This window comes from Heptranchias perlo, unplaced genomic scaffold (genome assembly GCF_035084215.1).
Source record: "Heptranchias perlo isolate sHepPer1 unplaced genomic scaffold, sHepPer1.hap1 HAP1_SCAFFOLD_959, whole genome shotgun sequence".
Taxonomy (NCBI): domain Eukaryota; kingdom Metazoa; phylum Chordata; class Chondrichthyes; order Hexanchiformes; family Hexanchidae; genus Heptranchias; species Heptranchias perlo.
This window is the reverse complement of record NW_027140002.1, coordinates 32,909-43,480: the sequence shown is the minus strand read 5'-3', so window position 1 is coordinate 43,480 and position 10,572 is coordinate 32,909.

Genomic DNA, 10,572 nt, shown 5'->3' with positions numbered 1-10,572 from the left:
TTTTTTCCGAGGCGTGGTAACACGGCAGCCGATTTGTGCACAGCAAGATCCCACATCGGCGATCGATGAATGTGTGGTATTGTCCCCGAAAGACTGCCCGGCTGATTTAACAGGGTTGGCGCATCTCTGCATTCTTCCCCCCACCTCCACCTTTGAGAGAGCTCTCCCATTAGCCCCGCTCCCGTGGGCGCCACAGAAGGAGGCCATTCGTCCCGTCGTGCCTGCGCCAGCTCCTCCGACGGCGGGCAGCGGAGGGGTCCTCGAGGGCGTCTCGTCCTCTCGGGTTCCGACAAGCCGAGGCTGGCGGCGTCTCCGGATGGACACTGGGGCCCGTTTGTCGGGGGGTGGGGGTAGTGGTGTGTTCTCCCTCGCCCACGAGAATGGGGAGCAAACCTCTAATTTGTGTGGGTACTGGAACTAGGGGGCGTGTGTAAAGAGATAAACCCCACCTGGTTAATGGGTGCGACTAGGGAGCGTGTGCAAAGAGATAAACCCCACCCGGTGAAAGGGTGCGACTAGGGAGCGTGTGTAAAGAGATAAACCCCACCCGGTGCAAGGGTGCGACTAGGGAGCGTGTGTAAAAAGATAAACCCCACCCGGTGCAAGGGTGCGACTTGGGAGCGTGTGTAAAGAGATAAACCCCACCCAGTGAAAGGGTGCGACTGGGGAGCGTGTGCAAAGAGATAAACCCCACCCGGTGAAAGGGTGCGACTAGGGAGCGTGTGTAAAAAGATAAACCCCACCCGGTGCAAGGGTGCGACTTGGGAGCGTGTGTAAAGAGATAAACCCCACCCAGTGAAAGGGTGCGACTAGGGAGCGTGTGTAAAGAGATAAACCCCACCCGGTGAAAGGGTGCGACCAGGGAGCGTGTGTAAAGAGATAAACCCCACCTGGTGAAAGGGTGCGATGAGGGGGCGTGTGTAAAGAGATAAACCCCACCCGGTGAAAGGGTGCGACCAGGGAGCGTGTGTAAAGAGATAAACCCCACCCGGTGAAAGGGTGCGACCAGGGAGCGTGTGTAAAGAGATAAACCCCACCCGGTGAAAGGGTGCGACCAGGGAGCGTGTGTAAAGAGATAAACCCCACCCGGTGAAAGGGTGCGACTAGGGAGCGTGTGTAAAAAGATGAACCTCACCCGGTGAAAGGGTGCGACTAGGGAGCGTGTGCAAAGAGATAAACCTCACCCGGTGGAAGGGTGCGACGAGGGGGCGTGTGTAAAAAGATAAACCCCACCTGGTGAAAGGGTGCGACTAGGGAGCGTGTGTAAAAAGATAAACCCCACCTGGTGAAAGGGTGCGACTAGGGAGCGTGTGTAAAAAGATAAACCCCACCTGGTGAAAGGGTGCGACCAGGGAGCGTGTGTAAAGAGATAAACCCCACCTGGTGAAAGGGTGCGACTAGGGAGCGTGTGTAAAAAGATAAACCCCACCCGGTGAAAGGGTGCGACCAGGGAGCGTGTGTAAAGAGATAAACCCCACCCGGTGAAAGGGTGCGACCAGGGAGCGTGTGTAAAGAGATAAACCCCACCCGGTGAAAGGGTGCGACCAGGGAGCGTGTGTAAAGAGATAAACCCCACCCGGTGAAAGGGTGCGACTAGGGAGCGTGTGTAAAAAGATGAACCTCACCCGGTGAAAGGGTGCGACTAGGGAGCGTGTGCAAAGAGATAAACCTCACCCGGTGGAAGGGTGCGACGAGGGGGCGTGTGTAAAAAGATAAACCCCACCTGGTGAAAGGGTGCGACTAGGGAGCGTGTGTAAAAAGATAAACCCCACCTGGTGAAAGGGTGCGACTAGGGAGCGTGTGTAAAAAGATAAACCCCACCTGGTGAAAGGGTGCGACCAGGGAGCGTGTGTAAAGAGATAAACCCCACCTGGTGAAAGGGTGCGACTAGGGAGCGTGTGTAAAAAGATAAACCCCACCTGGTGAAAGGATGCGACTTGGGAGCGTGTGTAAAAAGATAAACCCCACCTGGTGAAAGGATGCGACTAGGGAGCGTGTGTAAAGAGATAAACCCCACCTGGTGAAAGGGTGCAACGAGGGGGCGTCTGTAAAGAGATAAACCTCACCTGGTGAAAGGGTGTGACGAGGGAGCGTGTGTAAAGAGATAAACCCCACCCGGTGAAAGGGTGCGACTAGGGAGCGTGTGTAAAGAGATAAACCCCACCCGGTGCAAGGGTGCGACTAGGGAGCGTGTGTAAAGAGATAAACCCCACCTGGTGAAAGGGTGCGACTAGGGAGCGTGTGTAAAAAGATGAACCTCACCCGGTGAAAGGGTGCGACTAGGGAGCGTGTGTAAAGAGATAAACCCCACCTGGTGAAAGGGTGCGACTAGGGAGCGTGTGTAAAAAGATGAACCCCACCAGGTGAAAGGGTGCGACTAGGGAGCGTGTGTAAAGAGATAAACCCCACCTGGTGAAAGGGTGCGACTAGGGAGCGTGTGTAAAAAGATGAACCTCACCCGGTGAAAGGGTGCGACTAGGGAGCGTGTGTAAAGAGATAAACCCCACCTGGTGAAAGGATGCGACTAGGGGGCGTGTGTAAAAAGATAAACCCCACCAGGTGAAAGGGTGCGACTAGGGAGCGTGTGTAAAAAGATGAACCCCACCAGGTGAAAGGGTGCGACTAGGGAGCGTGTGTAAAAAGATGAACCCCACCAGGTGAAAGGGTGCAACTAGGGAATGTGTGTAAAAAGATAAACCTTACCCGGTGAAAGGGTGCGACTAGGGAGCGTGTGTAAAGAGATAAACCCCACCCGGTGAAAGGGTGCGACTAGGGAGCGTGTGTAAAGAGATAAACCCACCTGGTGAAAGGGTGCGACCAGGGAGCGTGTGTAAAAGGGTGAGACAACGGGTGGAACCGGGGAGCGTGTGTAAAAGGGTGAGACACCGTGTGGAACCGGGGAGCGTGTGTAAAAGGGTGAGACACCGGGTGGAACCGGGGAGCGTGTGTAAAAGGGTAAAACACTGGGTGGAACCGGGGAGCGTGTGTAAAAGGGTGAGACACCGGGTGGAACCGGGGAGCGTGTGTAAAAGGGTGAGACACAGGGTGGAACCGGGGAGCGTGTGTAAAAGGGTGAGACACCGGGTGGAACCGGGGAGCGTGCGGAAAAGGGTGAGACACCGGGTGGAACCGGGGAGCGTGTGTAAAAGGGTAAAACACCGGGTGGAACCGGGGAGCGTGTGTAAAAGGGTAAAACACCGGGGTGGAACCGGGGAGCGTGTGTAAAAGGGTAAAACACCGGGTGGAACCGGGGAGCGTGTGTAAAAGGGTAAAACACCGGGTGGAACCGGGGAGCGTGTGCAAAAGGGTAAAACACCGGGTGGAACCGGGGAGCGTGTGTAAAAGGGTAAAACACTGGGTGGAACCGGGGAGCATGTGTAAAAGGGTGAGACACCGGGTGGAACCGGGGAGCGTGTGTAAAAGGGTAAAACACCGGGTGGAACCGGGGAGCGTGTGTAAAAGTGTGAGACACCGGGTGGAACCGCGGAGCGTGTGTAAAAGGGTGAGACACCGGGTGGAACCGGGGAGCGTGTGTAAAAGGGTGAGACACCGGGTGGAACCGCGGAGCGTGTGTAAAAGGGTGAGACACCGGGTGGAACCGGGGAGCGTGTGTAAAAGGGTGAGACACCGGGTGGAACCGGGGAGCGTGTGTAAAAGGGTGAGACAGCGGGTGGAACCGGGGAGCATGTGTAAAAGGGTGAGACACCGGGTGGAACCGGGGAGCCTGTGTAAAAGGGTGAGACACCGGGTGGAACCGGGGAGCGTGTGTAAAAGGGTGAGACAGCGGGTGGAACCGGGGAGCGTGTGTGAAAGGGTAAAACACCGGGTGGAACCGGGGAGCGTGTATAAAAGGGTGAGACACCGGGTGGAACCGGGGAGCGTGGGTAAAAGGGTGAGACACCGGGTGGAACCGGGGAGCGTGTGTAAAAGGGTGAGACACTGGGTGGAACCGGGGAGCGTGTGTAAAAGGGTGAGACACCGGGTGGAACCGGGGAGCGTGTGTAAAAGGGTGAGACAGCGGGTGGAACCGGGGAGCGTGTGTAAAAGGGTGAGACACCGGGTGGAACCGGGGAGCGTGTGTAAAAGGGTCAGACACCGGGTGGAACCGGGGAGCGTGTGTAAAAGGGTAAAACACCGGGTGGAACCGGGGAGCGTGTGTAAAAGGGTGAGACAGCGGTGGAACCGGGGAGCGTGTGTAAAAGGGTGAGACACCGGGTGGAACCGGGGAGCGTGTGTAAAAGGGTAAGACACCGGGTGGAACCGGGGAGCGTGTGTAAAAGGGTGAGACACCGGGTGGAACCGGGGAGCGTGTGTAAAAGGGTGAGACACCGGGTGGAACCGGGGAGCGTGTATAAAAGGGTAAAACACCGGGGTGGAACCGGGGAGCGTGTGTAAAAGGGTGAGACACCGGGTGGAACCGGGGAGCGTGTGTAAAAGGGTGAGACACCGGGTGGAACCAGGGAGCGTGTGTAAAAGGGTAAAACACCGGGTGGAACCGGGGAGCGTGTGTAAAAGGGTAAAACACCGGGTGGAACCGGGGAGCGTGTGTAAAAGGGTAAAACACCGGGTGGAACCGGGGGGCGTGTGTAAAAGGGTGAGACAGCGGGTGGAACCGGGGAGCGTGTGTAAAAGGGTGAGACACCGGGTGGAACCGGGGGGCGTGTGTAAAAGGGTAAAACACCGGGTGGAACCGGGGAGCGTGTGTAAAAGGGTAAAACACCGGGTCGAACCGGGGAGCGTGTGTAAAAGGGTAAAACACCGGGTGGAACCGGGGAGCGTGTGTAAAAGGGTGAGACACCGGGTGGAACCGGGGAGCGTGTGTAAAAGAGTGAGACACCGCGTGGAACCGGGGAGCGTGTATAAAAGGGTAAAACACCGGGGTGGAACCGGGGAGCGTGTGTAAAAGGGTGAGACACCGGGTGGAACCGGGGAGCGTGTGTAAAAGGGTGAGACACCGGGTGGAACCGGGGGGCGTGTGTAAAAGGGTAAAACACCGGGTGGAACCGGGGAGCGTGTGTAAAAGGGTAAAACACCGGGTGGAACCGGGGGGCGTGTGTAAAAGGGTAAAACACCGGGTGGAACCGGGGAGCGTGTGTAAAAGGGTAAAACACCGGGTGGAACCGGGGAGCGTGTGTAAAAGTGTGAGACACCGCGTGGAACCGGGGAGCGTGTGTAAATGGGTAAAACACCGGGTGGAACAGGGGAGCGTGTGTAAAAGGGTAAAACACCGGGTGGAACCGGGGAGCGTGTGTAAAAGGGTGAGACACCGGGTGGAACCAGGGAGCGTGTGTAAAAGGGTGAGACACCGGGTGGAATCGGGGAGTGTGTGTAAAAGGGTGAGACACCGGGTGGAACCGGGGAGCGTGTGTAAAAGGGTGAGACACCGGGTGGAACCGGGGAGCGTGTGTAAAAGGGTAAAACACCGGGTGGAATCGGGGAGTGTGTGTAAAAGGGTGAGACACCGGGTGGAACCGGGGAGCGTGTGTAAAAGGGTGAGACACCGGGTGGAACCGGGGAGCGTGTGTAAAAGGGTGAGACACCGGGTGGAACCGGGGAGCCCGTGTAAAAGGGTAAAACACCGGGTGGAACCGGGGAGCGTGTGTAAAAGGGTAAAACACCGGGTGGAACAGGGGAGCGTGTGTAAAAGGGTGAGACACCGGGTGGAACCGGGGAGCGTGTGTAAAAGGGTGAGACACCGGGTGGAACCGGGGAGCGTGTGTAAAAGGGTGAGACACCGGGTGGAACGGGGGAGCGTGTGTAAAAGGGTGAGACACCGGGTGGAACCGGGGAGCGTGTGTAAAAGGGTGAGACACCGGGTGGAACCGGGGAGCGTGTGCAAAAGGGTAAAACACCGGGTGGAACCGGGGAGCGTGTGTGAAAGGGTGAGACACCGGGTGGAACCGGGGAGCGTGTGTAAAAGGGTGAGACACCGGGTGGAACCAGGGAGCGTGTGTAAAAGGGTGAGACACCGGGTGGAACCGGGGAGCGTGTGTAAAAGGGTAAAACACCTGGTGGAACCGGGGAGCGTGTGTAAAAGGGTAAAACACCGGGTGGAACCGGGGAGCGTGTGTAAAAGGTTGAGACACCGGGTGGAACCGGGGAGCGTGTGTAAAAGGGTGAGACACCGGGTGGAACCGGGGAGCGTGTGTAAAAGGGTAAAACACCGGGTGGAACCGGGGAGCGTGTGTAAAAGGGTGAGACACCGGGTGGAACCGGGGAGCGTGTGTAAAAGGGTGAGACACCGGGTGGAACCGGGGAGCGTGTGTAAAAGGGTGAGACACCGGGTGGAACCGGGGAGCGTGTGTAAAAGGGTGAGACACCGGGTGGAACCGGGCAGCGTGTGTAAAAGGGTGAGACACGGGGTGGAACCGGGGAGCGTGTGTAAAAGGGTAAAACACCGGGTGGAACAGGGGAGCGTGTGTAAAAGGGTAAAACACCGGGTGGAACCGGGGAGCGTGTGTTAAAAGGGTGAGACACCGGGTGGAACCGGGGAGCGTGTGTAAAAGGGTGAGACACCGGGTGGAACCGGGGAGCGTGTGTAAAAGGGTGAGACACCGGGTGGAACCGGGGAGCGTGTGTAAAAGGGTAAAACACCGGGTGGAACCGGGGAGCGTGTGTAAAAGGGTGAGACACTGGGTGGAACAGGGGAGCGTGTGTGAAAGGGTGAGACACCGGGTGGAACCGGGGAGCATGTGTAAAAGGGTGAGACACCGCGTGGAACCGGGGAGCGTGTGTAAAAGGGTAAAACACCGGGTGGAACCGGGGAGCGTGTGTAAAAGGGTAAAACACCGGGTGGAACCGGGGAGCGTGTGTAAAAGGGTGAGACACCGGGTGGAACCGGGGAGCGTGTGTAAAAGTGTAAAAAACCGGGTGGAACCGGGGAGCGTGTGTAAAAGGGTGAGACACCGGGTGGAACCTGGGAGCGTGTGTAAAAGGGTGAGACACCGGGTGGAACCGGGGAGCGTGTGTAAAAGGGTGAGACACCGGTTGGAACCGGGGAGCGTGTGTAAAAGGGTGAGACACCGGGTGGAACCGGGGAGCGTGTGTAAAAGGGTGAGACACCGGGTGGAACCGGGGAGCGTGTGTAAAAGGGTGAGGCACCGGGTGGAACCGGGGAGCGTGTGTAAAAGGGTAAAACACCGGGTGGAACCGGGGAGCGTGTGTAAAAGGGTGAGACACCGGGTGGAACCGGGGAGCGTGTGTAAAAGGGTAAAACACCGGGTGGAACCGGGGAGCGTGTGTAAAAGGGTGAGACACCGGGTGGAACCGGGGAGCGTGTGTAAAAGGTTGAGACAGCGGGTGGAACCGGGGAGCGTGTGTAAAAGGGTGAGACAGCGGGTGGAACCGGGGAGCGTGTGTAAAAGGGTGAGACACCGGGTGGAACCGGGGAGCGTGTGTAAAAGGGTAAAACTTCGGGTGGAACCGGGGAGCGTGTGTAAAAGGGTGAGACACCGGGTGGAACCGGGGAGCGTGTGTAAAAGGGTGAGACACCGGGTGGAACCAGGGAGCGTGTGTAAAAGGGTAAAACACCGGGTGGAACCGGGGAGCGTGTGTAAAAGGGTAAAACACCGGGTGGAACCGGGGAGCGTGTGTAAAAGGGTAAAACACCGGGTGGAACCGGGGAGCGTGTGTAAAAGGATAAAACACCGGGTGGAACCGGGGAGCGTGTGTAAAAGGGTAAAACACCGCGTGGAACCGTGGAGCGTGTGTAAAAGGGTGAGACATCGGGGGGAACCGGGGAGCGTGTGTAAAAGGGTGAGACACCGCGTGGAACCGGGGAGCGTGTGTAAAAGTGTAAAACACCGGGTGGAACAGGGGAGCGTGTGTAAAAGGGTGAGACACCGGGTGGAACCGGGGAGCGTGTGTAAAAGGGTGAGACACCGGGTGGAACCGGGGAGCGTGTGTAAAAGGGTAAAACACCAGGTGGAACCGGGGAGCGTGTGTAAAAGGGTAAAACACCGGGTGGAACCGGGGAGCGTGTGTAAAAGGGTGAGACACCGGGTTGAACCAGGGAGCGTGTGTAAAAGAGTAAAACACTGGGTGGAACCGGGGAGCGTGTGTAAGAGGGTGAGACACCGGGTGGAACCGGGGGGCGTGTGTAAAAGGGTGAGACACCGGGTGGAACCGGGGAGCGTGTGTAAAAGGGTGAGACACTGGGTGGAACCGGGGAGCGTGTGTAAAAGGGTGAAACACCGGGTGGAACCGGGGAGCGTGTGTAAAAGGGTGAGACACCGGGTGGAACCGGGGAGCGTGTATAAAAGGGTAAAACACCGGGGTGGAACCGGGGAGCGTGTGTAAAAGGGTGAGACACCGGGTGGAACCGGGGAACGTGTGTAAAAGGTTGAGACACCGGGTGGAACCAGGGAGCGTGTGTAAAAGGGTAAAACACCGGGTGGAACCGGGGAGCGTGCGTAAAAGGGTAAAACACCGGGTGGAACCGGGGAGCGTGTGTAAAAGGGTAAAACACCGGGTGGAACCGGGGAGCGTGTGTAAAAGGGTGAGACACCGGGTGGAACCGGGGAGCGTGTGTAAAAGGGTAAAACACTGGGTGGAACCGGGGAGCGTGTGTAAAAGGGTAAAACACCGGGTGGAACCGGGGGGCGTGTGTAAAAGGGTAAAACACCGGGTGGAACCGGGGAGCGTGTGTAAAAGGGTGAGACACCGGGTGGAACCGGGGAGCGTGTGTAAAAGGGTAAAACACCGGGTGGAACCGGGGAGCGTGTGTAAAAGGGGAGACACCGGGTGGAACCGGGGAGCGTGTGTAAAAGGGTAAAACACCGGGTGGAACCGGGGAGCGTGTGTAAAAGGGTGAGACAGCGGTGGAACCGGGGAGCGTGTGTAAAAGGGTGAGACACCGGGTGGAACCGGGGAGCGTGTGTAAAAGTGTAAGACACCGGGTGGAACCGGGGAGCGTGTGTAAAAGGGTGAGACACCGGGTGGAACCGGGGAGCGTGTGTAAAAGGGTGAGACACCGGGTGGACCCGGGGAGCGTGTGTAAAAGGGTGAGACACCGGGTGGAACCGGGGAGCGTGTGTAAAAGGGTGAGACACCGGGACGAAACGGGGAGCGTGTGTAAAAGGGTAAAACACCGGGTGGAACCGGGGAGCGTGTGTAAAAGGGTGAGACACCGGGTGGAACCGGGGAGCGTGTGTAAAAGGGTAATACACCGGGTGGAACCGGGGAGCATGTGTAAAAGGGTGAGACACCGGGTGGAACCGGGGAGCGTGTGTAAAAGGGTGAGACACCGGGTGGAACCGGGGAGAATGTGTAAAAGGGTGAGACACCGGGTGGAACCGGGGAGCGTGTGTAAAAGGGTGAGACACCAGGTGGAAGCGGGGAGCGTGTGTAAAAGGGTGAGACAGCGGGTGGAACCGGGGAGCGTGTGTAAAAGGGTGAGACAGCGGGTGGAACCGGGGAGCGTGTGTAAAAGGGTGAGACACCTGGTGGAACCGGGGAGCGTGTGTAAAAGGGTGAGACACCGGGTGGAACCGGGGAGCGTGTGTAAACGGGTGAGACACAGGGTGGAACCGGGGAGCGTGTGTAAAAGGGTGAGACACCGGGTGGAACCGGGGAGCGTGTGTAAAAGGGTAAAACACCGGGTGGAACCGGGGAGCGTGTGTAAAAGGGTAAAACACCGGGTGGAACCGGGGAGCGTGTGTAAAAGGGTGAGACACCGGGTGGAACCGGGGAGCGTGTGTAAAAGGGTGAGACACCGGGTGGAACCGGGGAGCGTGTGTAAAAGGGTAAAACACCGGGTGGAACCGGGGAGCGTGTGTAAAAGGGTGAGACAGCGGGTGGAACCGGGGAGCGTGTGTAAAAGGGTAAAACACCGGGTGGAACCGGGGAGCGTGTGTAAAAGGGTGAGACACCGGGTGGAACCGGGGAGCGTGTGTAAAAGGGTGAGACACCGGGTGGAACCGGGGAGCGTGTGTAAAAGGGTGAGACACCGGGTGGAACCGGGGAGCGTGTGTAAAAGGGTCAGACACCGGGTGGAACCGGGGAGCGTGTGTAAAAGGGTAAAACACCGGGTGGAACCGGGGAGCGTGTGTAAAAGGGTGAGACAGCGGTGGAACCGGGGAGCGTGTGTAAAAGGGTGAGACACCGGGTGGAACCCGGGAGCGTGTGTAAAAGGGTAAAACACCGGGTGGAACCGGGGAGCGTGTGTAAAAGTGTAAAACACCGGGTGGAACCGGGGAGCGTGTGTAAAAGGGTGAGACACCGGGTGGAACCGGGGAGCGTGTGTAAAAGGGTGAGACATCGGGTGGAACCGGGGAGCGTGTGTAAAAGGGTGAGACACTGGGTGGAACCGGGGAGCGTGTGTAAAAGGGTAAAACACCGGGTGGAACCGGGGAGCGTGTGTAAAAGGGTAAAACACCGGGTGGAACCGGGGAGCGTGTGTAAAAGGGTAAAACACCGGGTGGAACCGGCGAGCGTGTGTAAAAGGGTAAAACACCGGGTGGAACCGGGGGGCGTGTGTAAAAGGGTAAAACACCGGGTGGAACCGGGGAGCGTGTGTAAAAGGGTAAAACACCGGGTGGAACCGGGGAGCGTGTGTAAAAGGGTAAAACACCG